Raw genomic sequence first — 24,360 nt, forward strand, 5'->3', positions numbered from 1 at the left:
TGAGTATATACATATACTATAGCCCAGCAAAAAGCAAAAAAAAAAGAATTAAAGAAAAGAAATAGGGTGGGCTAGGAGGCCCAGAAATAGCTAGCTAGCTAGCGATCGCTGATGGATACGCGAAGGCCAAGCGGCGCCGTGACTCACGCTCGTTTCTACGTTTCCTCGTCGCCCTCGCACGCCCATCGGCCTTCTCGCTCGTCGCTCGGTGCCTTGCCCCTTGGCCCTTGCCGCGTCGTCGTCGCCTCGCCGGCTCGCTGTCGCCGCCACACAGCAGTCCGACAGGCAGGCGGCAGCCCGCCCATCCGGCATCTGGCACCGCGGCAATACGGCAATACCTATAGTCCTATACGAGTACGCATCCGACTAGAAGTCAACAACAGGCCTGGTCAAAAAGTACGCATCCATGTTTCCTGTCCATCCCCAAACCTGAATTTGACAATCTCACTATCTCAGTAGTTCATATTTTAAAGAGAAAAGTATACTTTTCATCCCTTAATTCTTGGCGAAGTCTAGATTTGGTCCCTCAACTTCAAAACCGGACAACTTGCGCCCTTAACTACTGAAACCGGCCAAGATTCATTCCTGGTCACGGTTTTGACCGGTTTTGGTGCTGTCCCAACCCGGTTTTGACCGTGCCGACTCAAATTCGCATACCTTTTCCAAGTCCGTTTAATGTTTTCAAATTCGGGTATTTTTTTCAAATATGTGAACTTTTTAAAAATTTGTGTACTTTTCCAAATCTGCGTACTTTTTCCAAGTTCACGTACTATTTTTTAAATCCACGTACTTCTTTAAAGTTCCTGCGGTTTTTTTAAATTCATGTAATTTTTAAAAATTGACATACTTATTCCTATTCACGTATATTTTTTTGGGTTTGAAAATTTTATGTGAAATTGAAAACGTATGCGGATTTGAATATCTTCGCGAATTAGAAAAAATGTGTGGATTTGAAAATTTATGTCAACTTGAAACAAGTATGTGAATTTCAAACAAAATTCATGGATTGGAAAGGAACACGGATTTGAAAAAAATACACGAACTTTAAAAAGTATGCGGATTTGAAACAAGTACGCGAATTTTAAAAACAGATGGATTTGAAAAAAATACTTGGATTCGAAATTACACGAAGTTGAAAAAATACACTGATTTGAGAAAATTACGCAAATTAAAAAAATCATGGATTTGGAAAAGTACACAAATTTCAAAATAGTTCACAGATTTGAAAAAGGTATGTTTATTTTTGAAAAAATTGCACGACGTTGAAAAACTATGTGGATTTGAAAAGAGTATGTGAATTTTAAAAAGTTCACGGATATGAAAAAATTACGCGAATTTTAGTTGGCACCGGTCAAAACCGGGGTCAGTCAGCACCAAAACCGGTCAAAATCGAGACCAGGGACAAACCTCGTCCGGTTTCGTTAGTTGGGGATGCAAGTTGTCCGGTTTCGGAGTTGAAGGACCAAATCTAGACTTCACCAAGAGTTGAGGGACGAAAAGTATACTTTTCTCTATTTTAAACTAAAGATATGTGATTGAAAGTTACTTTTAATAAGTTATATATATATATAACATTCGCGTACATATATATTGTCTTAGGACTTACGACATAGGGGTCCATGTCGAAGAGTTCGCCTAGGGCCTCCCGAAACACAGGGCCGGCCCTGGATGGAAACAGGGAATGGGGACCAGCACAGCCTCACCGGATCAGAGAGGAGGTAAGTCGCATGCTGAGGAGGCAAATCACTGGGGGAGGCAACTCGTCGGAGCCACGAGACAGAGGACGATGCAGTGGTCGGAGCGTGGGTGCTGGTCAAGGCAGCAACCAGCATCTAGCAGCCCAAAGTCCACGGGAAAGCGATGCCAGCCATGGGGAGGAACCGCACCTCTTCCTCCTCGAGTTGGTGGTCTCTTGGCGACGGCAACCTCCACGCGTGGATGCAGATACGGCGGTCTCGGCATGTTTTCGACCACCGCCTGCTGGTGGTATCCTATGACGAGGAGGGATCCAGTCATCCAGGTGGGCGGTAGAGGCCGGATGCGAGCCCAGGGTGTCCGGATCCGGGGCTGAGGTGGCCTGATCTGACTCAGGCAGGGGGAGGAGGGCGCGCCACGGCGGCTCGTCGGAGATGAGTGGTCATCGCCGGGTGGGGAGGGTAAGGGGCGTCACCGGCTGGGGAGAGGCCGGAGCTTATAGATGCAGGCACAGCTGGAAGGGAGGAACACGTCCCACAAATCCACAACTGTAAGCAAAGCAATTACTTAAATCAGGATTTACAAACTAGAGCATGCGAGAGGTTCCACAAATAGAAGTGGACAACTACTTGCAAGCAAGAGAATGTCAGGATTTAGAAACCATTCTGTAACCCAGACTACAATTGTGTTTGCACTTGAATCTAAAACTAGTAGACACACACAGCTAGCATACGAAAAACTTCCTAAGAAAGCATCTTTGGCAAAGGTCTAAACATAAAAGTTGCATGGGCAGAAAAAGAAACATCAACTCATCCAGATTAAAAAGATGCATGTGTGTCGCCCTGTACTTTGCATTCAACAAGTAAGCACACTTAAGATTTCAGAAGGATTTGGCGCAAGCCAATGCATTATGCTATTATATATAACCAACTATATTAATACTAATGATAGTTTCGCACACAGAATGTGTGTTATGCACTCATAAGAACAAATTAATTACGCCACTTGCCGATTGTAGTTAAGGTTTTCACTTGGGAAATGATCACTGACTACTTCGATCAGGTTTTACTTGTCCAATTTAATAGAATAGAATGACTAACTTGAAGTTGCTATGTTTATTATTAGCAAAGATGGCAAGCTATGATTACTTTTCACTGGAATGGCCCTTGTAATCAGAAATGTGATTGTAATTTTAAATGAACTCAATATAAAAGGATCCATGGTTATCTGTCCTGACTAAAAACTCTTCATTCTTTCTAGTTCCAACCTACATGTATGAGTATATACACACAAGGGTGGGCTTTTGGGCCAAACCCATACACACACGGCACACACATACTCAGCCCAACAATTACTAATTAGTGGGACTGAATGTAAATATTAGTTGCACTGACAAGGACTACCCAACTTCGACAGTACAAAATAGCAGGGGCATGTACGTAGTTGTCCTCAGAATTGCAGCTTCATAACACGATGCATTAAAAAAGTACATTAATTCAGATAAACTTGGTCCTAAATTTGATAAGAGAAAAATGAAGGAATATACACATGGCAATAGAAATACCACCCTCATCGCTACTGACCAGTTACCCTATTTTGAAGGCATGTAGAACTACAAACCATTAGCAGAAATGGCTCAATACGCTTCTATTTTCAACAAGATGGACCACAGAACAAATGCTGGCAGAAAGGGACTACTAGGATCAGTTCGGCTTATTCAGATAGCATGAGACAAAAATAAACAGGAGAGTTGGCCCTGGCATTCTCTAGCATTCTTTTCAAACTCCCAAATCTTATACAACAGTGTATGAGAGCCTTATTTCTTAGTATTACCTAACCTGCAAATAAATGACGATCCCAGCTTGAGATTTTACGGCCTTGCCAACTCCGCTTGAGATCGATTCGAACGCCACCGAGGAGCACTGGCTACTGATACCAATTGACATGCTCTATGTGTCGAACTGATTAACATTCAAAGAACTTGCTCAAAACTGCATCGATAATCTTACTTCCAGAGGAAGGATTGCGAGATCTGGGAGTACAACCCCTTACACAAGAAGATGGATCTGGCAATCCCAAACTGGGGGCTTAAGTAGCTAAGCAAAACAGATAAAAGGTAAAAAAGGGAAAAAAAATCCTATGCAACTGGGTCGTAGAAAGCTGATCGTGCGACCCTCTCCCCAAGGCGACACCTGGCGATACGAATCGTAAAGCAGCAGCCGTCTCATTCCCCACCTCCCCATCTTCAAATCGTGATTTCTATCCAGCTCAATCTCTTCATATCACCGCCGGTGTGCTCGTCCCCGCCGGCCACGGCGATGCTTCTGTCCGCCTCCACTTGCGGCACCGCCGGCGCACTACGCAGGCTGTACGCACTCCTTGGCTGCCAAGCTTCTAGCCGACGGCGATGGTGTGTTGCGAAGCTAGCTCCGTCTTCTCGCCTGGGTTCACTAGATGAGTCAATCAACATTTTCCCTGTGCTCCCTGTACCAGTACATTGTTGATGCTTAACTTTGAGCTGTAAAAATCTGAACAAAGGCACATCGCTTTCTTCTGAATTTGTTCTCATACAAGATGTGGCCTAAACGAATTTGATGTGCCTCCAAGGTCAAGCTGCCGGGGCGCCGAGGAGCGTGGTCGTGGACAGCGCGGAAGAGCTGCGGGGAGGGGGCGCCGGTGCTTCGGGGATAGAGCGAGCAGGAAGAGTTGCAGCGGCTGCGGCGGCGGCTACGACGGGCGAGCGTGGGTGGTGGCTCCGAGTCAGGAACAAAAAGGGGATTCACATTGCTTTAAGATTCGTTCGTCCAGGTGTCAAGCGCTGGAGAGGGTCTCACGTTTGAGAGCGTACCACCAGGGTCGTATAAGATTTTCTTCCGTAAAAAAAGACACTGAAGCAAAAGTAACTTTGTCAAAAAGTTAACAGTGACACTGGACGTCGCGGGAACCATTGGATGGATGATCTGTGGCTGTGGTAGTCTTGCCGTTGTGAACCTACACGAAGCAACTAGGGCCTTGCGATGCAGATCGACTGGACGACAGAGACCGAGGGACTGAAACTGGTCATGAACAGTAAAAGTGTTGTAAATATTCAGTTTCGTCAGGCTTGGATCCTGACACTGGTCATTTGCATGGAAATGTGTTTTTTCTTAGATGAAATTGCTACTGCATATTCATTCATGACAGAAACTCCAGTTCTAGTCTCACGGTCTAACCATACACATACATACAAATTGCTTTAACCAAAACGTTTCATATATCAGTACAATTGCAAGTACCAGGATTGGATCTGATGAAAAAACAAAACATACAGTACATGTTGAGATTTGATGAGTATGAAAACCCTACCTTTGCTTGACGACTGGCTTGGTGATGGTGTTGATGGAGCGTGCCATGAAGTGGGCGGGGATCCTTTTTCTCCTCCTTGAGCTTCGCGTCAGGTCCATGTAGGGGTCCTCCTGCGATGAACACATCCGTCAGAGAATCCAATCGAAGGAAAAAGAAGGTAGGAAAGGAGAGCAAATCGAGAGAGAGGGGCGGACCTTATCCCTATCCCATATACTAGCGTCGGAGCAGCGCAGGTTGTGGGCAAGGAGCTGAGCCATGAAGCGTGCCATGAAGACCTTCCGGTGGTCCTTCTCCTCACGAACTTGACGAACACAGGAAGCATGTCTGCAAACTCGAATTGAATCGAATCAGAGAGAGAGAGAGAGAGAGAGAGAGAGAGAGAGAGAGAGAGAGAGAGGGAGGCGTGGGGAGGAGAAGAATTTCATATCAAAATTATAAAGAAGGATTATTTTTGAAAATGGTGAACAAATTTTGTTATATTAGAATATTTTGGAAATATTGAACATTTTTTGAAAAAGAAAGAAACTGAAGAAAAAGGAAATAATATAAAAGTAAAGAGAAACAGAAAAAGAAGAAGAAAAAACGAAAAATAATGAAAAATAAAAACGAAAAAACAGAATACAAAGGAAAAAACCTGGTTGAGGGAACCTACTAGAAGGTTCCCAAAACCGGTCGGGCGCAGTGTAAAGTTGGAACTGGGCCGGCCCATATCTCGTCACTAGCAACCTGGCCCCTGTGCGAATGCCCGACAATTCGTCGCAGCGAGCGGCGAATAGGGTTTTCCGGCAGTGTGTTCGCCCGTAAATGGGATTCGGGGCAATTGGGCCAACCCTAAAGATGCCGACAGATTGCCTGCCCCTGTAACTACACCATTCCCGGCACATACATTGACCTATATAGTCTTGTCCGGCACATAAATCAATGGAGGCAGTCAATTGCCCCCAAATTCTTGAACATTCTTGGCAGATAGTTGCCCCTAAACTTTTGACATGGTGTAGTTAAATTTTCTGACGACCCATTACCGAACCACCGTGCTTCGGCTTTTTATTGACGTGCATAGCTAGGATCATTACAAGGTCCTCCTTCTCTTGAATATCAAATTCTTCGTCAGAAGAATCATAGGATTAGCTCATCTACAATATTGAATTTAAACTACTCTATAAATCTACAAACAACATGCACCGAATTCATCTACAAAATATGAAGTTGAACCAATACATACATTCTAAGCGTTTTGCCAAATACCCTGTGGGCGCCGAGCGGCAGTGGGAGGCCGGGCACTGTTCATCGGAGGAATGGCGCACTCGAGTGGTGGTGACGACGAGAGGAGGTGGAGGAAGCAGCGGCAACGCGTGGGGATAGGTCGGGGAGCGTCGTCGGGTCGCCGAAGCAAATGGGGAGGTGCGGGCGGCAGCGCTAGCGCCTGGATCTTGCTGTTGGTGGAAGTCGCGCGCGAGTCGTCGCTGTGCAGCGCACGGGAGCGGGCACACGAAATAAGCGACCACTACACCATGACAAAACTTAACGGTCACCTTATCTGCCCGGAAAACTAGCTAGTAGAGGCAGACTAACTACAAGGAATATGCCTTTGCCAGCAATTGCAAACTGCGAAAGTCCCGTCAGGAAAGATAATTACCGGCACTTAGAAGAAACCTCGGCAGTTACTTTGACCTGCATGACTGAAGCTTTGCCGGCTAGCACCATTCCCGACAAACAGATTTTTGCTGGCAGGCTAGCAATGCAGGGCAGTTAGAACAATTCCCGGCAATCGATGTGCCCTTAATCAAGTACACTGCCAACACACAAATCCCCTTCGAGTTCAGCCATCTCTCCACTCAATTTTGTACAATAATCTAGAATACAATGTATAGTAATTAAAGTTGCATCAACTAAGACATAATATATATATCTCAACAATACATCATGTCTACATACATACATTGGTATACACTTTGTAGGTTCACAAGTTCAGTACTACATCACATCCAAAAGGACAACAATCCATCGTGTCTACATACATACATAGGCATACATTTGTAGGTTCATATGTCCAGTATTACATCACTAGATATATACCATCTGTTTTCAGTTGGAGCATCTCCAACAGCCGCACAACGCGCGGCGCGCTAAAAAAGCATTTGCAGCGCGCTGATCGCCAGTTTTTGTGCGGCGAGGAGCGCTTGCTCCAGTGGTTGCTGAAAAGTTTAGCGCGCGCGAACCGCTCCAGCAGCCTCTGCAAAAAAACTACACGCGCGCTCTCGCACAAAGAACATATGCACTCCAAATACAACCAAGAAGATCAAACAGAAACAAAATAAATCAACAATAAATAGTTCAATTTTATTATTACAACTCAAGCAAATAGTTTATCTTGCAATAGAACAAATAGTTCAACAATACAACATCAACATACAAATCATGATGGTCTTTATCGGTCATTCCATGCCCACCACTCCTCGATGAGATCCTTCTGAAGATCATTATACGTTTCCGCACGTTGAATGGCATGATAGGAGGCAACAAAATGGGCCACCTTGGCAGCCTTCCGCCACACTCACACGGGATGTCCCAAGAGCTCATACTGAGAGTAGTCTAAATCTTGGACACGCTCATTCTCGATGATCATGTTATGCATGATCACACAAGCGTGCATGATGTACCAAAGCATCTTTTGATCCCAAAATCTAGTCGGTCCTCTCACAATGGCAAATTGGGCTTGCAAAATCTCAAAAGCTCTCTCCACATCTTTTCTAGCCGCAGTTTGAGCATTGTGGAAATCAAGATTTCTCTCACCTTCTGGTTTTTTCAATGGCTTCACAAATGTTTGCCACTTTGGGTAGATGCCATCCGCAAGATAGTAGCCATAGTTGCATGTACGGCCATTTGCTACAAACTGCACCGGTGGCAGTTCACCTTTTGCAATCTTATTCATCAGTTGTGACCGATTAACAACGTTGATGTCATTCAAAGATCCAGACATTCCAAAAAAGCATGCCAAATCCAAGTCTCTTGATCGCCCACCGCTTCAATGATTATAGTGGAACCCTTTTTTTGGCCATGGAATTGCCCATGCCATGCCTTAGGACAGTTTTTCCAATTCCAGTGCATGCAATTTATTGAGCCAAGCATACATGGGAACCTGTGAGCTTTGTTCATCTCCAAAAGCCTTGCGACGTCTTCAGCATTGAGAGATCTCAAATACTCCAGGCCAAACACTTGCACAATTCCGACTACGAAGCACTTGACACACATGATGGATTGACTCTCACCCATGGCCAAGTGGTCATCAACTAGATCAGCCGGAATACCGTACGCCAACATATGCAAAGTGGCTGTCACCTTCTGATAGGTGCTATGCCCGAGCTCTCCAGCGGCATTCCTCCTTTGCTGAAAAAACCGATCATGGCTCGCTAGTTTCTCTGCAACGCGCCTAAACAACTTCGTGCCCATCCTAAATCAGCGACAAAAGTACGACTCGGGGTATGTGGGACTCTCCACAAAATACTCATCAATCTGTTGTGGGCATCGATCCTAGCCCTCCAAATTTTCTGCCGGCCCATAATCGAACCACTGTGCTTTGGTTTTTTATTGATGTGCATAGCTATGATCATTGCAAGATCCTCCTCCTCTTCAATATCAAATCTTCTTCGGAAGAATCATATTACGGACTCATCTACAATGTTCAATTTAAACTAGGCTATAAAAACTATGCACCAAATTCATATAAAAATGTGAAGTTGAAGCAATACATACCTTGCAAGTGTTTTGTCAAACACCTAGCTTGTGGGCGCCGAGCGGCAGTGGGCGGCTGGGCGCTGTTCGTCGGAGGAATGGCGCGCGCGAGGCGCGGCGGCGACTGGAAGGAGATGGAGGAAGCAATGACGGCGCAGGGATAGGCCGGGGAAGCACCGGAATGGTCGCCGGTCGGGTAGGTGGAAGTCACGAGCGGCCGTTCGAGTGTGCGACGCGCGGGAGCGGACGCAGCAAGTAAACGGCGCACGATGGCGTTTCGGACCGCGCGGCTGTTGGAGATGCTCTTAGAAACTAATCCATCCTAGAGTGCTACTTCATCAGATAGATACTAAAATGTCCATAACTTCTTTAGATGCTAGAAATAGATCCTTTTAGCTCACCGAACACACATCTACGAACTTGTGACTGCAAGAGTAGTATACTAGTGACCTGAAAAAAGAAGCAACCAATTACATCATCTCACAAGTATTTAAGTTCGAGAGTGCATTTTGAAAACCACCTGAAAAGACAAGCTAGTCAGAATTATATTACTCCCTCCGATCCATATTAATTGATGCTGGGTTGGTACAAAGTTAGTAGAGAGTACAACAGTTATTCCCCTGGAAAATATACGGACACGAGGACCATATACACATACCAAACATGTTTTATGAACAACAGTTAATCCTTGACGTGTCCCAGGATAGCATTCACGTACCAATCATATCAGTCACCAAACCTTCACCTTGAACAAATACAAAGAAGAAAGCAAGCATCACATCGACGCGAGGAAGCCATGCAGCAAAACTCTCGACAATAAACTTTACTAGAAACTAACGCGCGCTTTGCTGCGCCATTCTTCAGTCCTGGGCTTCACATTTCCCCCTCTTGTTAGCCTAAATGCAACCTGCAACAGATTTGGGATCTGAAAGCAAAAAAACATCTACCATTTCAAAAAAAGCTACAACTGAAAATTCGGAAAGAAGAGAAGGAGGCAGGACATCTCTAGATCAGTCTAGCTCTGCCTTTGTCTGCACCATTGGTTACCATGAGCAAAGATAACTGAAATTGCTAGGAGGGTCCTCCAATATCTTTCTCAAATACAGAAAAATAACTACTGCATTCATGCAGTAAGCAGGCTCCACACGCACCATATCTGATCTAGATTATGCATCCCGAGGCTAAATCTCGGATAACACCAGGCTGAATTACTACTCGAACAACCTTGTTCAAAGAACTAAAATTAAATTGTAGCACACATTTACAAAAATTTCTGAAATTATGCATGGGTGAACTTGACTCAACTAAACGGAACTGAAATCAAGCTTATCTCCAGACATCACACATATATCGCAGGGGATGGAACTTCTGAAGCTCCCACTCTGAATTACTGCAACCTGGACACCATGGTTAGCTGATACTATGTTGTATACCGCCAGGCCAAATTCTAGTGCCCTTTTGCCATAGTTGCTTCACACAGGGGTAAGGCATCTAAAACATGTGCAGGGGTTGCTCTCACTTATCAAATACCCACATGAATTAGATAAAATTCAGACTAAGCAAAATATACCTGAGAAACTGGGCGAAAAAAAGCTAAGATATGTTCCCTAATAGATTAAATGAACATACGCATCATTTTCTCTTGAGTCAGTTTCCATAGCTATTCCAACATCAGCAGATGACAAAGACGGTGCATCATTCATTTCATCGTGAGCGGTTCGCTGTTGTCAGCAGAAAAATATTAACTGATGTAGAAGAAAATGACATGTATGCTAAAATCATACAACCTTGTTAAGGTCCAAATTGGAACTTCCGTCATATTATCTGCAAGTGACGACTGTAGAAGGATTTTAGTTTTGAATTGTAGTTAGATATCTCTTCTTTTCAAAGTAGTGAAACACAACAATTTCACGGCAACCTATTTTGGAAGCCCATGGAGAAGTGAGAATATGAATGTATCAGCTATAACATATAAATTACCATCACAACTCTATGCCCTCCCCTCCCAAAGTTAATATATATGCTCTCCTTTAAAAAGAGTCGATATGTATGCCCAGCTTTTCTTGTGGAGCTAGGGAGAGTTTGTTTTTAGTCCTGCTAAAAAACTTTATTAAGATTTTCGCTGCTTCTTTCCTCATAATACATATGTTGTGATTAGAATCCAATAAAAATACATATGTTGTGATTATTTCCCCCGTAGTCTGTTTATTTTATTTTTGCGGGAAAAACTTCCAATCTATTCATCTTCAATCATGGTAGTGCAACGAACACTAGAAATAATAAAAATTGCATCCAGATCTGTAGACCACGTAGCGACGACTACAAGCACTGAAGCAAGCCGAAGGCGCGCCGCTGTCATCGCCCCTCCCTCGCCGGAGCCAGGCAAACCTTGTTGTAGTAGACAGTCGGGAAGTCGTCGTGCTAAGGCCCCATAGAACCAACGCACCAGAATAGCAACCACCGCGGATGAAGAGTGTAGATCAAAAGGATCCAACCTGAAAACACACGAACGGAGACGTACGACGAACAGATCCGAGCAAATCCACCAAAGACAGATACGCCGGAGACACAACTCCACACGCCCACCGACGATGCAAGACGCATCACCGAAACGGGGGCTAGGCGGGGAGACCTTTATTCCATCTTCAGGGAGCCGCCGCCGTCTCGCCTTCTTGAGCAGGACACAAACCCTAACAGAGCTCGAAAAAAGATCTAAAAACAGAGCCCTCCCACTGGCAAGGGCCGAAATCCACTCCGCCTCCATGGCCATAGGGCCACCGGAGACGGAATGGACTGGCGCCGGCGCCGGTGGGAGGCAGAAAGCTAGGGTTCTTGGAGGCGGCAGCTAGTTGTGCGTCCGTGTTCAATGCGTGATTTCGTTGTAGTCTGTTTATTAACCAGGAAAAGGAAGAAAATTACACATGTTGTATTTCAGTATACAGATTATGATAGTAACCAGAGGCGGAACCAGGATTTCTCAAAGCCTAGGGCTAAAACTAAGTGACTAAAAATAACGTCAAATACCAAGCATACCAGCGTGTGTTAGAAGTATGTCAAAAATTCACATTAAAGATGAAATATAAATTCATTTTACCACGAGGGAAAATTTAATGAAGAGTTGCTTAATTTGAGGCCATCGTTTCTTCACTAGCAATATTAGAAGGATCGGAGTTACAAACAGAAAATCGTGTATTTAAAATCAAGACAATGTACATAGACCAAGTCAATTGTTCATACGAATAGTGCCAAAAAAAGGGAAAACTTAATATACCATTATCATGAAGTGCAATAGGTAATAGCCCCTTGCATTTCCTCATTCGGTTTATGGAGACCGGGGTCAAGATTAATGTCATCTGGATTAAGCTCCACACATGTTTTACTTATTTGCATTACTAGCTCCGGCTCCTGCTGATTCTGGTATTGTTGGATGTAGGCTGGTGGGAACTTGCTTCAAAAGAAATTTAATCGTGTGTGCGTGCGTCCGTTGTGTGTGTCTCCTCTTTATCTTGGATTTCTATCATTTTTTCTTTTAACAAATAACTAAAATACAATTGACTAAAGTAATAGTACAATTTAACATATAGATTTAAAAAGCTAGATCAAATCATTCATAGGGAAAATACTCCCTCCGTTTCAAAATAGATGATCCAACTTAGTACAAAATTGGGTCGTCTATTTTAGAACGGAGGGAGTAGATGATACAACAACTTTAAATACCTCTATAGCCAGTTGTGGAGGCGGAGCAGAACAAGTGAATTGGAGATGGCCAGAGCAGAGGGGGCTTGCTGCGACTGCGATGCGGCCACGAGGCCAAGCACAGGTCCGGATCGTTCAGTCTGTCGAGCCGTCGAGGGGCTGGGGCGGCGGATGAAACGAGGCACCGAGTCAACGAGGGATCTTTTGATCGACAATTAATGTAATTTTTCTGGCCGATCGATCGATGCCTTTGGAATCACAACCGACCAATGAGGCCGTGGGCGTGGCTTCCTGCTGAGCTAGTTAGTTGGGCTGCCGCTGAGGCCTTGGGCTGGGTATTCACGTCTGGGGCTGGGCCTCTATAAATGTGAAAATCTGAAAATTTTCTACTGGATATAATGGCACTAGTTGGGCCACGCCTGGGGCTATAGCCCCAGTTGCCCTAGGCTCAATTTCGCCCCTGATAGTAACACATGCAGCACTTGCATGACAACACAAAAGGGCAACTCAAAAAGTCCAGATGCAGGTCCTGTGTATGCTCTATGCCTCCTTTATTTATTTATTTCATTGATTAATGAGACGAAGATAAGTGTGTTTATAATCACAAGTAACAATACATAACTTGGCAAACTAAAATACAGCCGAGAGACAAATGGAAGGAAAGTAGGAAACATACCGCAAAGTTTCTTCATAGCTCGTCCTACACGGTACCCCTTATCTGTATCGTTGGTCATGCTATAGAGATGCGTGCTAGTAACAGCATCAGCAGTAGTTTTCTATAGCCACAGAGAGTAATTAGTCTCAAAAAACATGGCTACGTGAACAGTACCAAGATTCCCTCCTAGGTCCACCCGCCCCCCTCCGTTCCATCTCGCACGGCTGTGTCACTCAAGCAGGGCGCCAGTGATTAAAGAGTGGACAGATGCATCTGCATGTCGGCTGCAGTGCTAGCTCTTGTCATGTCGGAGGTCTATCTCAGCCTGCATGTGAGTGAGAAAGAGTGGGGCTGTACCTCGTTAGGAGAGAGAGGGAGGAGAAAAGGTGAGCAGATGCGTTTAAATTATTTTTGTAAGCCCATGCCAAAGGAGGAGAAATGGAAGGAGGGTGAACACGCTCCTCGTAGGGAAGCGAAGAGAGCGAAATCAACCTATCATCATGCAGATATAACATTTTTTTTGTGTGCGTTGCATGCATGCATGCAAATATTAGGAGCAAGTAGTATTTACTATTTTTTTTTGTAATCAGCACGCATGATAAGTTGTGTGGACCCTATCAAGAATATTTGGAGCAAGTATTTACTAATGTTTTTTCTTGCATCAGATCCAAGCAAATCAGCTGAAACGGGTTGCAATACGAATGAGTCAGCGTTCAAATTGTCAGTTATCTTCCGCAATGCAATGTACTGTAGCAATGACGCGCTGAATGAATTAACAAGTCAGGTCGAGTACAGTGGTAGTCTGTGGTAGGTGCACACACGTCAAGTCATGTCGTGTACAGCGGCCTACTAGGCCCCATCCAATTTTTGAATTTAGTAGTCATCGCGGCAGAGAATTAAGGACTGACCGAATAGCGCAACAGCTGAGTTCTGCTAATGTGCACACATCCAAATGAAACACGTGAATCAATGGATGGCTGTGATAATGGGTATCATGTACCCCGTGCTAGGAAAAACCACTCTCGAAACATACTACATGTTCGAATGGTCACTTACTGTTTAATTGGTAAAGAAATAAGTTTGATCCTTGACCTTATACACCAATCAGAGTCTGAAAGGTGATTTCAGCTAAACATTATGTAAATAAAAGAGCCAGCTGATTTGTTTGTATATGTCCAAGATTTCCTTGTAGGATGAAAAACAGAACTCAACTGATATCGAATCCAACAACATTGGAGCTAATTAAGCAAGCTATTATATAGTACCTTGTCTCTATAAAGTTCGTGCATCGATGAGCTTTCAGCATTCTCAAAGTGTGGACGGACTACATGTTCATAATGTCCTGAAGCTATGTAATCAAATCCCAAATTTTAGATTGCTTCTAAGAAAGCTCTTGTAGAAATAAATGAAAAGAATAAGCACATGAACAAAGTTGAAGAATATTATAGCTCGATGTATATTCAAATCAATAACAGAAGTGTGCACATGCACACCAAACTTTATTCTTGTATTATTGAAGTGCACATGCCCGCACAGCCCCAGAGCCTCAGCACGCTGCTGCGGCTCCTGCACCACCACCGCACCGGCCATCACACCATCGCCCCGCCTCCGGCCGCACTCCCGCCGGCCCGCCCCGCCGCCGTCCACCACGCATATCCCCCGGCCGCACCTCCTCCAGTGGCGGTCAAGCCTGCGCTGGCCGCCACATTCCCTCAATTTCTTTGCCCCCGGTGATCCTCTCTCTCGCTCGCGTTCTCCACGCACGCCCCCCTTTCAACCATGCCCCACCCCAACTCAGGCACACGTAGTACAGAGAACGCGACATGGGCTAGAGGCAGCAGAGAAAAGGGCCGGCTGGTAGAAGCGGAGCGACGCCGGCGCTAAGCCTAGGGATCGCCGGGGAGGTCGCCCCGGGCTAGGGTTAACCACGGAGGCAATTGCTAGCCGGAATGTATAGGCGGCGGCGGCGATTGCATGGCGAGATGGGAATAGGAGCGCAGGAGAGAGGGGGCGTGCATGGCTTGCTGATTCTTCCCCTGTGTTCTTTCCCACGAGGCTGGGGCTACTATCTGATCTTTGAAGGATTTAATCTAACTTTTATGTAGCATCAAGCGACTGGGTAGATAAAAAAGCGAAATTGCCTCACAGCCGACAGTGTGCGCACGACCTGCAAACGACACTTCCTCCCCAACAGTTCTCCTGCATGCATGCTCAGTGTTGGTGCTTCCACGTATAAATCGTGCAGGCATCGTCCACATGTTCACCGTGTGTATAGCAGCGCTAATAAAAAAGTGTGCATTTGTCAAACCTGCAAGACGAATTAAAGAAACAGAAGTGTTGTAAATCTTTGTGGTTCCATTGCTACAAATGGAAGCAGGTAAAATACATTCCTCTATGATCTTGCTATTGTTAAGATTTGAACTCGCCTTTTCTTCCTCCGAACTGCCATTGAATAACAAAGAAGGGTACAATCTTTCATCGTAGGTCAATCCTTGCCTTCAAGTTGGCATGTGAAGTGTTGTGACTGCTCTTAGAACTAATTTTCTACTATATTGTAAGGATATCCAGCGATAGTTTCTCGTAAACTGTTATTTCGGCAGTCGAAAAATAGTATGCCATTAAATCAGGAAGGAGCCTTGCATATCCCATTACAACTATTTCTTTCCTATTTTTCATAATGTGTTTATTGTCTTCATTCTGATATTGGTGTCTTGTAGCTATTACTATTGCTTAATGTTTAGGTATAATGCCTTCACATATTTGTATCAAACACTAACATTCAGTATTACAAATAGACGGGCGCAGCAACGCGCGCCATCCATGATCTAGTTTTCCATAGTACTAGCAGCAGGATAAAGGGCCAGACAGCCCGCGGGAGGCTAGGGTGGCATGGCCTGTTCCACAACTCAGTGAGAGGCAAGGAGCAAGGCTGAAGACCGATCGCTGCCCATATAGTCGAGGCGGGGCCAGAGAAGAACAGGTGTGCGCAGTCCTCCTAAGCAGTATTGCAACGTGGGCGACATGCAGAGTTGATAACAGTCTTGCGGTGCAAGTTAGCTTGAGTGTTCAACATGTCCAAGTAGAATCGTCAGCTCGTAACCACTCGAGCCGCGACCTCTGCTTCCACATCAGTTCCTCACGTTTATATAACTAGATGATACCCTGCGCGTTGCTGTGGAAATTGTAGCCGAAAAAACTGGATATATTAGATAAAGCAAATATAAATAATTTGAAACACTTGTTAAGCAGGTTGTCTCTCAGCAAAAAGATCGACCACACATAAATGGTTGCTCTTAATTAATCACTTTGCTAACAAACACATAAATGGCTGCTTGAATCCTTCACTTTGCTAACCAACTAAATTGCACACTCATGCAGTATACTTCACCCATTCTTGAAGAGCAACACAATTTTTTTGTCAGAACATACTTTGAAACCAGCATGTTACAATCAATTCTCTTGATGCTGAGTTGAGGAACTAACATCATAATCCCAGGCAACACCACCAGAGAATCACATCTCAACCAAATTACTCAAATCAGCAAAAGGAATGACATAATAGCAAAAATATAACTAAAAAAAGAATCTTATTATCATATCAGTATGAGCACATGGCTTAGAAATGGCATCATTTGTGTGTATGCATCTCAAGATCTTCCGTAAGTGATAAACCAAAACATTTATCTAAACATGGTACCTCTTCTAACATACCAAGATGACTAAAATGTATCTCCGTGTTCTGGAACCACCTCGTACTTTTCCAAGTTTCAATGGGAGAAAGGTTGTAATGTATGGTCCCATCCAGCTTCTGCAAATGTAAATCACTCTGTTTGCTAAAGAAGGATGGAGAAGAAAATAGATCACTAAAAATACAGATGTACCAACAAGCAGAGTTCAGAGAAGCAATGAGCGACTTCTAACATATCAATGTAGACCCATAAATCATATGGTACAGTCCCATAATAGCGGCATAACTTATGCCCTTGGAAGTAGGTAATTTCACGTTTATATTGGAATAGTGTGCCAATAATAAAAAATCATTTCGGGGCAACCAAATTTTCCTAAATTTAGTTTCATGATAAGATATCAAGATAAATTACACACCAAAATAATTAGGTTCAGTAACTTGAGCTTGAAGATGTCCCATTAGAACCAGTACAACTATCTGTAGAAACTTCAAGTCAATATGATCATGATGTAGGAACCGAGAAAAACATGCCCCAATTGATTAATAAATAGCCAAAGGAAGAATACTTAATTAAATAGTCTCCAAGTTGATCGCCTTGAGCATGGAAACAGTGAAAACCATCTCTGGCTAACCCATCCGCAATATGTGGTAAAGTTGACCATCGAACAGTATCAGCCATGGCCTGAATAATTGAGATAATGTCCGATTATAATTGAGGAATATAAAAAGAGATGCATATACATGGAAAATATGTTTTACACCATAACATGTCTAGCAGGTTAGAATTGCCCATCATTAAGAAGAACTTTAACAAAAAAAGTAAATGGAAAAAAAATGATATTTTGATTATCTAGAGACACATCCAACATATATCAGTAGTCACAAATAGATGATGTGTTGAATGGAAAATAAGATTATGAAAGCCATACCATCAAAGGAGATTTGTGCAAGCTAATTTCTTCACATGTTAGAAGATTATACATTGAACGACAAAAGGAGACGTGTGGAAGTCATACCATCAAAGGAGATTTGTGTCACCATATCGTGGCTAGCAGGTTTGAATTGTCCATCATTAAGAAGAATTTAACAACAAAAGTAACATGCAAACACTATTTTGATCATCTAGAGATACATCCAGAATACATCAGTAATCACAAATATGAGACGTGTTAAAAACAAAGAAGATTATTGAAGCCGTACCACCAAAGGAGATTGGTGGCAGATAATTTCTTCACATGTCATCAGGAAAATCAGTGCAATCCTGCTAACAAAATTCAGGAATTGGAGTTACCTTAAGTAACACTATTGACACAATATGCTAAAGAAAGTTGAAATAGTCAATAGCTAATCTGCAACTCGAGCTTGAGGTTGTGTGCCTCGGAGAAGATGGTCAACATGCAGTATTTGACGGGTGGCCCTTCACAAGCTAGAAGCTGCACAGGATGGAAGACGCCCGCGTGGGGAAGAGCAGAGTTGAGGACGGAAAGGAGGAAGGGCGGGAGATGGGCGGCACTCCATTGGTGAGAGGCTGGGTGGGATCCGATCCTGCGGGAGGGCCGGCGGCCGTGGCGGGATGCGGAATGAGCGGTTGCGGGTGCAGAAGGGAAAAAGCAGGTTCCACCATAGCGACCATAGGGGAATAAGATTGATCGGGTGCTTTTGGAAACTGAATAATAACGTGGCACATCGCTGACGTGGACAGTGTGCATGATGAGAGAATAGGGAGTAGTGAGGAGCAAATTCTTAAGAATGGTAGATTCCAGAAGCTCATATTTAATTTTAATCTTTCTAACCGATGGACCAACCCGACCACGCGCCCCACGCAAAACCTCCAATTCTCCAACATGCGTTGGAAATAAGCCGCACGCTGGAAAAACAACATTATTGCGCGTGGGGGGCCGAAACGAGCGCTCCAGCAGACGCATAATAATCGTGCGAGCAGTAAAATTGGTTCAGCGCGCGGAGGAAAATGACATCACACGCGGTGTATTTGCCGCCCACTCCCGCGTGCTGGACAGCGACGATTCATGCACAACTTCACAAATCGTCAGATCTGAGAGACCTCGATGCGCTGGCGCCGCCGCCCACACCTTCCCCATTGGCTCCGGTGACCTGTCGGCGCTTCCCCTGCCTATCCCCATGCATCACTGCTGCTTCCTCCACCTGCTCTCCTCGCCGCCGCCCCTCGAGCGCACCATTCCTTCGACAAATAGTGCCCGACGACCATTTACAGCTCGGCGCCCACAAGGTGTTTGATAAAACCCTTGCAAATTATGTATTGCTTCAACTTTGTTTGTAGATGAATTTAGTGCATGTTGTTTGTAGTTTTAAACTAGTTTAAATTCAATATTATAGATAAGTTCGTCCTACGATTCTTCCAACGAAGAATTTGATATTCAAGAGGAGGAGGTCCTTGCAATGATCCTGGCTATGCACATCAATAAAAAGCCGAAGCATGGTGGTTCGGTTATGGGTCGTCAGAAATTATGGAGGGATAAGATCGATGCCCACAAGAGACTGATGATGTACTATTTTGCGGAGAATCCCATATACCCCGAGTACTACTTTCGGCGCCATTTTAGAATGAGCATCATGTTGTTCAAACGCATTACGGAGAAACTAGCGAGCCATGATTGGTTTTTCCAGCAACGGAGGAATGCTGCCGGAGAACTCGGGCATAGCACCTTTCAAAAGGTGACCGCCGCTTTGTGTATGTTGGCATACGGTATTACGGCGGATCTCGTTGATGACCACTTGGTCGTGGGTGAGAGTCAAGTCATCATGTGTGTCAAGCGCTTCGCAGTCGGAATTATGCAAGTGTTTGGCCCGGAATATTTGAGAGCTCCCAATGTTGAAGACACCACAAGGCTTCTGAAGATGAACAAGCTCGCGGGTTCCCCTAGCCCCTCGAATCGAGATTGATGCTCACATTAGTCCCGGTTCATAACGTGGTCGGGACTATTGCTCTGATATGGCTAGAACCAAAGCCCTGCTTTCTACTAGTGATAGTGTTCACGTGTATGAACAAAGTACATCTTATCTCTACTATTAAATGGGGATTGGAGATTCTACGTTGTTATTGTTAGGATTACTTAATTAGTTAACTAAAAGAAATACCACCGACTTGCGGTTTATCTCCCGATGGATCACGTCCTAATATAAGGGGCGCGTCCTTCTAATCGCGTCTCTTGTAAACGTTGCGTCTGTGCAACGCGTCCCTTCTAGGGATATAAATCTGTACATCTTCGCAGTCAATCAATAGCGATTGTTACTATTCATTCGCACTGCTTCTTTACACGTTATCAGCACTGGTAGACTCTCCGCGAGAGCAACTAGGCCGCCACGAAACTCACCGGAGAAGGAATCCAACCGGTGAGGATGCCGTACCTTGCCTCCCTTCTCGTTAGTCTTCTCTGGGAAGAAGGTTGCCCTCACTTTGTTGCCCAGCAGCGCCACCAGTTCGTCAGCTATCGATGGGGGTACCACCACGATTTCCTGGCCTCACATTAACCACCGCCCAACTTCGCTGGTAGACATCACCATCACGCGGCCATTGGATGATACCGTCACACACGCAGGTGAACGGACGCCTGGCCACGCTGGTGGACAACTGCCAGGTCTGGACCTAGGGCTAGTCGCTGGAATGAGTGCACTGCCGCCGCTGAACACTGAGATGGGTGCGCCAGAGCCTACACTTCCCTCTCCATCCGCACCACGGAGGTGTCGTGTGCACCGATATGCCCCGTGCCCCGCTCGATCCAGCGGCACACTCCTGTCGTCACCCATGCGGTAGAGGAGGAGGAACGGGAAATCGTCGTCGACGTACCTACACGCGGTTACAGCCCAGCTCCGACGCACGTCATCAGCGCCGGGGCCGACAATCTCGTCTTCATCCCGACTCCATGATGCACCATGGCTACCGCGGGCATGGTCACCTCTACCAGAGCAAGTGGCAGCACCGGGCCAGGACTTGGAGTGGACACTCTAGGGACAAGAAGCGCACCATGGTCGTTCGGCCACTCCCCTGCTCCTCCTGATGAATAGGGCCTCTTCTTCTTCCGGACATTAATAATGAGAGCTTTTGATGGTGGTGAGGGGCCATCGGGAAAAGGGCCTGAAGTGAGTGTTCGCCATCACATAGAGCGTGATGGAAGCGCAGATAAACTGAGCAAGGGCTGCAAAGCGTGCCAGGCTTGCCTGGCACGTCATCCATTCTAACCTGTGGCTACTGGCCCGCCTAAACCTCCAGCTCCATCGGGCGCACGATCGGATGGCTCATTTTCCTACCTTGAAAATGAAATAATCTAATTTTAGCTGAACCATGTAAACTATATCGGTGAATAGAAAGATCATCAAAAAATCACCTTTAAAACACAAGGAAATACAATGTTCATACATAAATACCTCCACATGTTTCATTTACAAAGTACATAGATTCCCACAATGGGAGAATAGCTAATAATAGTGCTCATTACCAAGTCATAGTAGTACAATCTTTATAGAGAAATCAATACAACTCCGGTGGGAGAAAATCCAAGAAAACGTTTGCCCATTTTATTTGGCTTCATGACAGGAATGTATGGTGTGTTTGGTTGGCTATGCATCTGAACAATCCTGTGAGCTATAGAAAGCTACTATTGAGCTATGAGAAAGCTACTATGAACTGGGAACTATGGAAAAGCACCAAGTTAATCAGTCGAGACAAATGTGAAACTGTAATCTTGGTAAGCGTCTTCCGTCCAAAAAGCATCATATATACCCACAGTTATCCTGGGGGTTTGTGCCCTAGCTCTTTTAAACACAAACATCATATATGCACACAATGCAGCTACTAGACCGGCGCCTCTCACAATTAGTTGTCGTCGTTTTTTTCTTGCCAATTCATCTATCTAAACAAATAAAAACAAATAAGTGGTTCATGCTTGAAGAAAATAAATGGCAAAACAAAGTTAACGCAACATATGCTCGCTGGCAAACAATGCTATGCATTTACAAATACAACACATCCCTGAAATTTATACACAATCCCCTACTTAACAATGCTAACTGCTGCCAAAACATAATTGCCCTACTAAATATCGCAGACATTTGCATGTTGCCCTATAAAAAAACTGATTTTAGAAAATGTACTTTTTAAAATGTGTGATGAACATATTAATAAATTATCACGTAGCATTTTAATTTGTATTTGAAAAAGTAGACATGTGTTCCAAAAAGAAAAGGAAAACGGAAAAAGAATCCCAAAAAACCGGTAAAGAAACATAGAAACCTGTAAAAAGAAAAGAAAAGGCATAGAAGCTTGTAAAACTGGACCGACCGGTAATAGAAGCCTCCTAAAACCAACCATATTGGTCCGGCCTGTTCTACTGCTCACCTACTGCGAGACGGAACAAAACTCGGTATCGTAGTAAGCATGATATACCTCCCGCATAACCCCTGAACCTGCATGCGAACCAAGTATCTAGTTCAGGTGACCAAACCTAGATCTGATCTCTATAGGAATATTTGATCCGTATACAATCAGTACACTCCCCTGGAATAGATCTGAGTATTATAACAACAAGCATTGTTTATCGTATGATCTGCTTCCAGTAGCAGATCTAGAATTTGACCAACGTGGGGGCAAGATTGCAAAGGGTAGTATTTTTTGTCAAAATACATTACAAATAGTTAATTAAGTATTGAATATACATATGAATGCACAACTAAAAAAAATATGCAATTGTATGTGGGGGCCATGGCCCCCACCACCCCACACCCTAGATCCATCAAGCAGCATACCATGGGCGTTCGACCACTCCCAAGCTCCTCTTGATGAATAGGCCCTCTTCTTCTTCGGGACATTAATAATGAGAGCTTTTGATGGTGGTGAGGGGCCATCGGGAAAAGGGCTGGAGTGTTCGCCATCACAGAGAGCGTGTTGTAAGCGCAGATAAACTGAGCACACCGTAATCCAAGTCCGCAAAGCGTGCCAGCCATGCCTGGCACGTCATCCATTCTAACATGCGGCTGCTGGCCCGCCTGAACCTCCAGTTCCATCGGGCGCACGACCGGAAGGCTCATTTACCTGCCTTGAAATAATCTAATTTTAGCTGAACCATGTAAACTATATCGGTGAATAGAACGATCATTAAAAAATCACCTTTAAAACACAAGGAAATACAATGTTCATACATAAATACCTCCACATGTTTCGTTCGCAAAGTACATAGATTCTCACAATGGGAGAATAGCTAATAATAGTTCTCATTACCAAGTAATAGTAGTGCAATGCTCTATAGAGAAATCAGTACAACTCCGGTGTGAGAAAATCCAAGAAAAGGTTTGTCCCATTTTATTTGGCTTCATGACAGGAATGTATCTGTGTTTGGTTGGCTGTGCATCAGAACAATCCTGTGAGCTATAGAAAGCTACTATTGAGCTATGACAAAGCTACTATGAACTGGGAACTATGGAAAAGCACCAAGTTACTCAGTCGAGACAATTGTGAAACTGTAAGCTTGGTAAGCGTCTTCCGTCCAAAAAGCATCATATATACCCACAGTTATCCCGGGGGTTTGTGCCCTAGCTCTTTTAAAGACAGACATCATATATGCACACAATACAGCTACTAGACCGGCGCCTCTCACAATTAGTTGTCGTTGTTTCTTGCCAATTCATCTCTCTAAACAAATAAAAACAAATAAGTGGTTCATGCTTGAATAAAATAAATGGCAAAAAAAGTTTACGCAACATATGCTCGCTGGCAAACAATGCTATGCATTTACAAATATAACACATCTCTGACATTTATACACAATCCCCAACTTAACATTGCTAACTGCTGCCAAAACATAATTGCCCTACTAAATATCGCAGACATTTGCATGCTGCCCTATAACAAAAAATCATAAATTGTTCTTAGAAAAATGTACTTTTTAAAATGTGTGATTTACATATTTATATATGATCATGTTGCACTTTAATGTATATTTGAAAAAGTAGACATGTGTTCCAAAACGAAAAGGAAAACGGAAAAAGAATCCCAAAAAAACAGGTAAAGAAACATAGAAACCTGTAAAAAGAAAAGAAAAGGCATAGAAGCTTCTAAAACTGGTCCGAACCGGTAATAGAAGCCTCCTAAAACCAGCCATATTGGTCCGGCCTGTTCTACCGCTCACCTACTGCGAGACGGAACAAAACTCGATATCGTAGTAAGCAATTTGGATTTGCCAGCTACTTGTTTCATGGCTTTAATTAATTTGAGGTGCGGAGATATAGCTCCCACATAACCCCTGAACCTGCATGCGAACCAAGTATCTAGTTCAGGTGACCAAACCTAGACCTGATCTCCATAGGAATATTTGATCTGTATACAATCAGTACACTCCCTTGAAATAGATCTGAGTGTTATAACAACAAGCATTGTTTACAGTATGATATGCTTCCAGTGGCAGATCTAGAATTTGACTAACATGGGGGCAAGATTGCAAAGGGTAGTATTTTTTGTCAAAATACATTACAAATAGTTAATTAAGTACTGAATATACATATGGATGCACTAGTAAAA

The 24,360-nt window shown here is 44.1% G+C and overlaps 1 long non-coding RNA gene across 2 annotated transcripts in view; it reads left to right on the top strand.

Annotated features, from left to right (window-relative positions):
- LOC119270612 overlaps positions 1-4,825 on the top strand; it is a 9,091-nt gene extending 4,266 nt beyond the window's left edge. Inside the window, exon 3 of one of the 2 annotated variants that reach the window (XR_005134175.1) lies at positions 4,303-4,825. This is a non-coding gene — a long non-coding RNA (uncharacterized LOC119270612). The remainder of the gene's footprint in view (positions 1-4,302) is intronic. The other variant, XR_005134176.1, reaches the window with a different exon arrangement.
- The last annotated feature ends 19,535 nt before the right edge of the window (positions 4,826-24,360 follow it).

This window comes from Triticum dicoccoides, chromosome 3A (assembly GCF_002162155.2).
Source record: "Triticum dicoccoides isolate Atlit2015 ecotype Zavitan chromosome 3A, WEW_v2.0, whole genome shotgun sequence".
NCBI classification, from domain to species: domain Eukaryota; kingdom Viridiplantae; phylum Streptophyta; class Magnoliopsida; order Poales; family Poaceae; genus Triticum; species Triticum dicoccoides.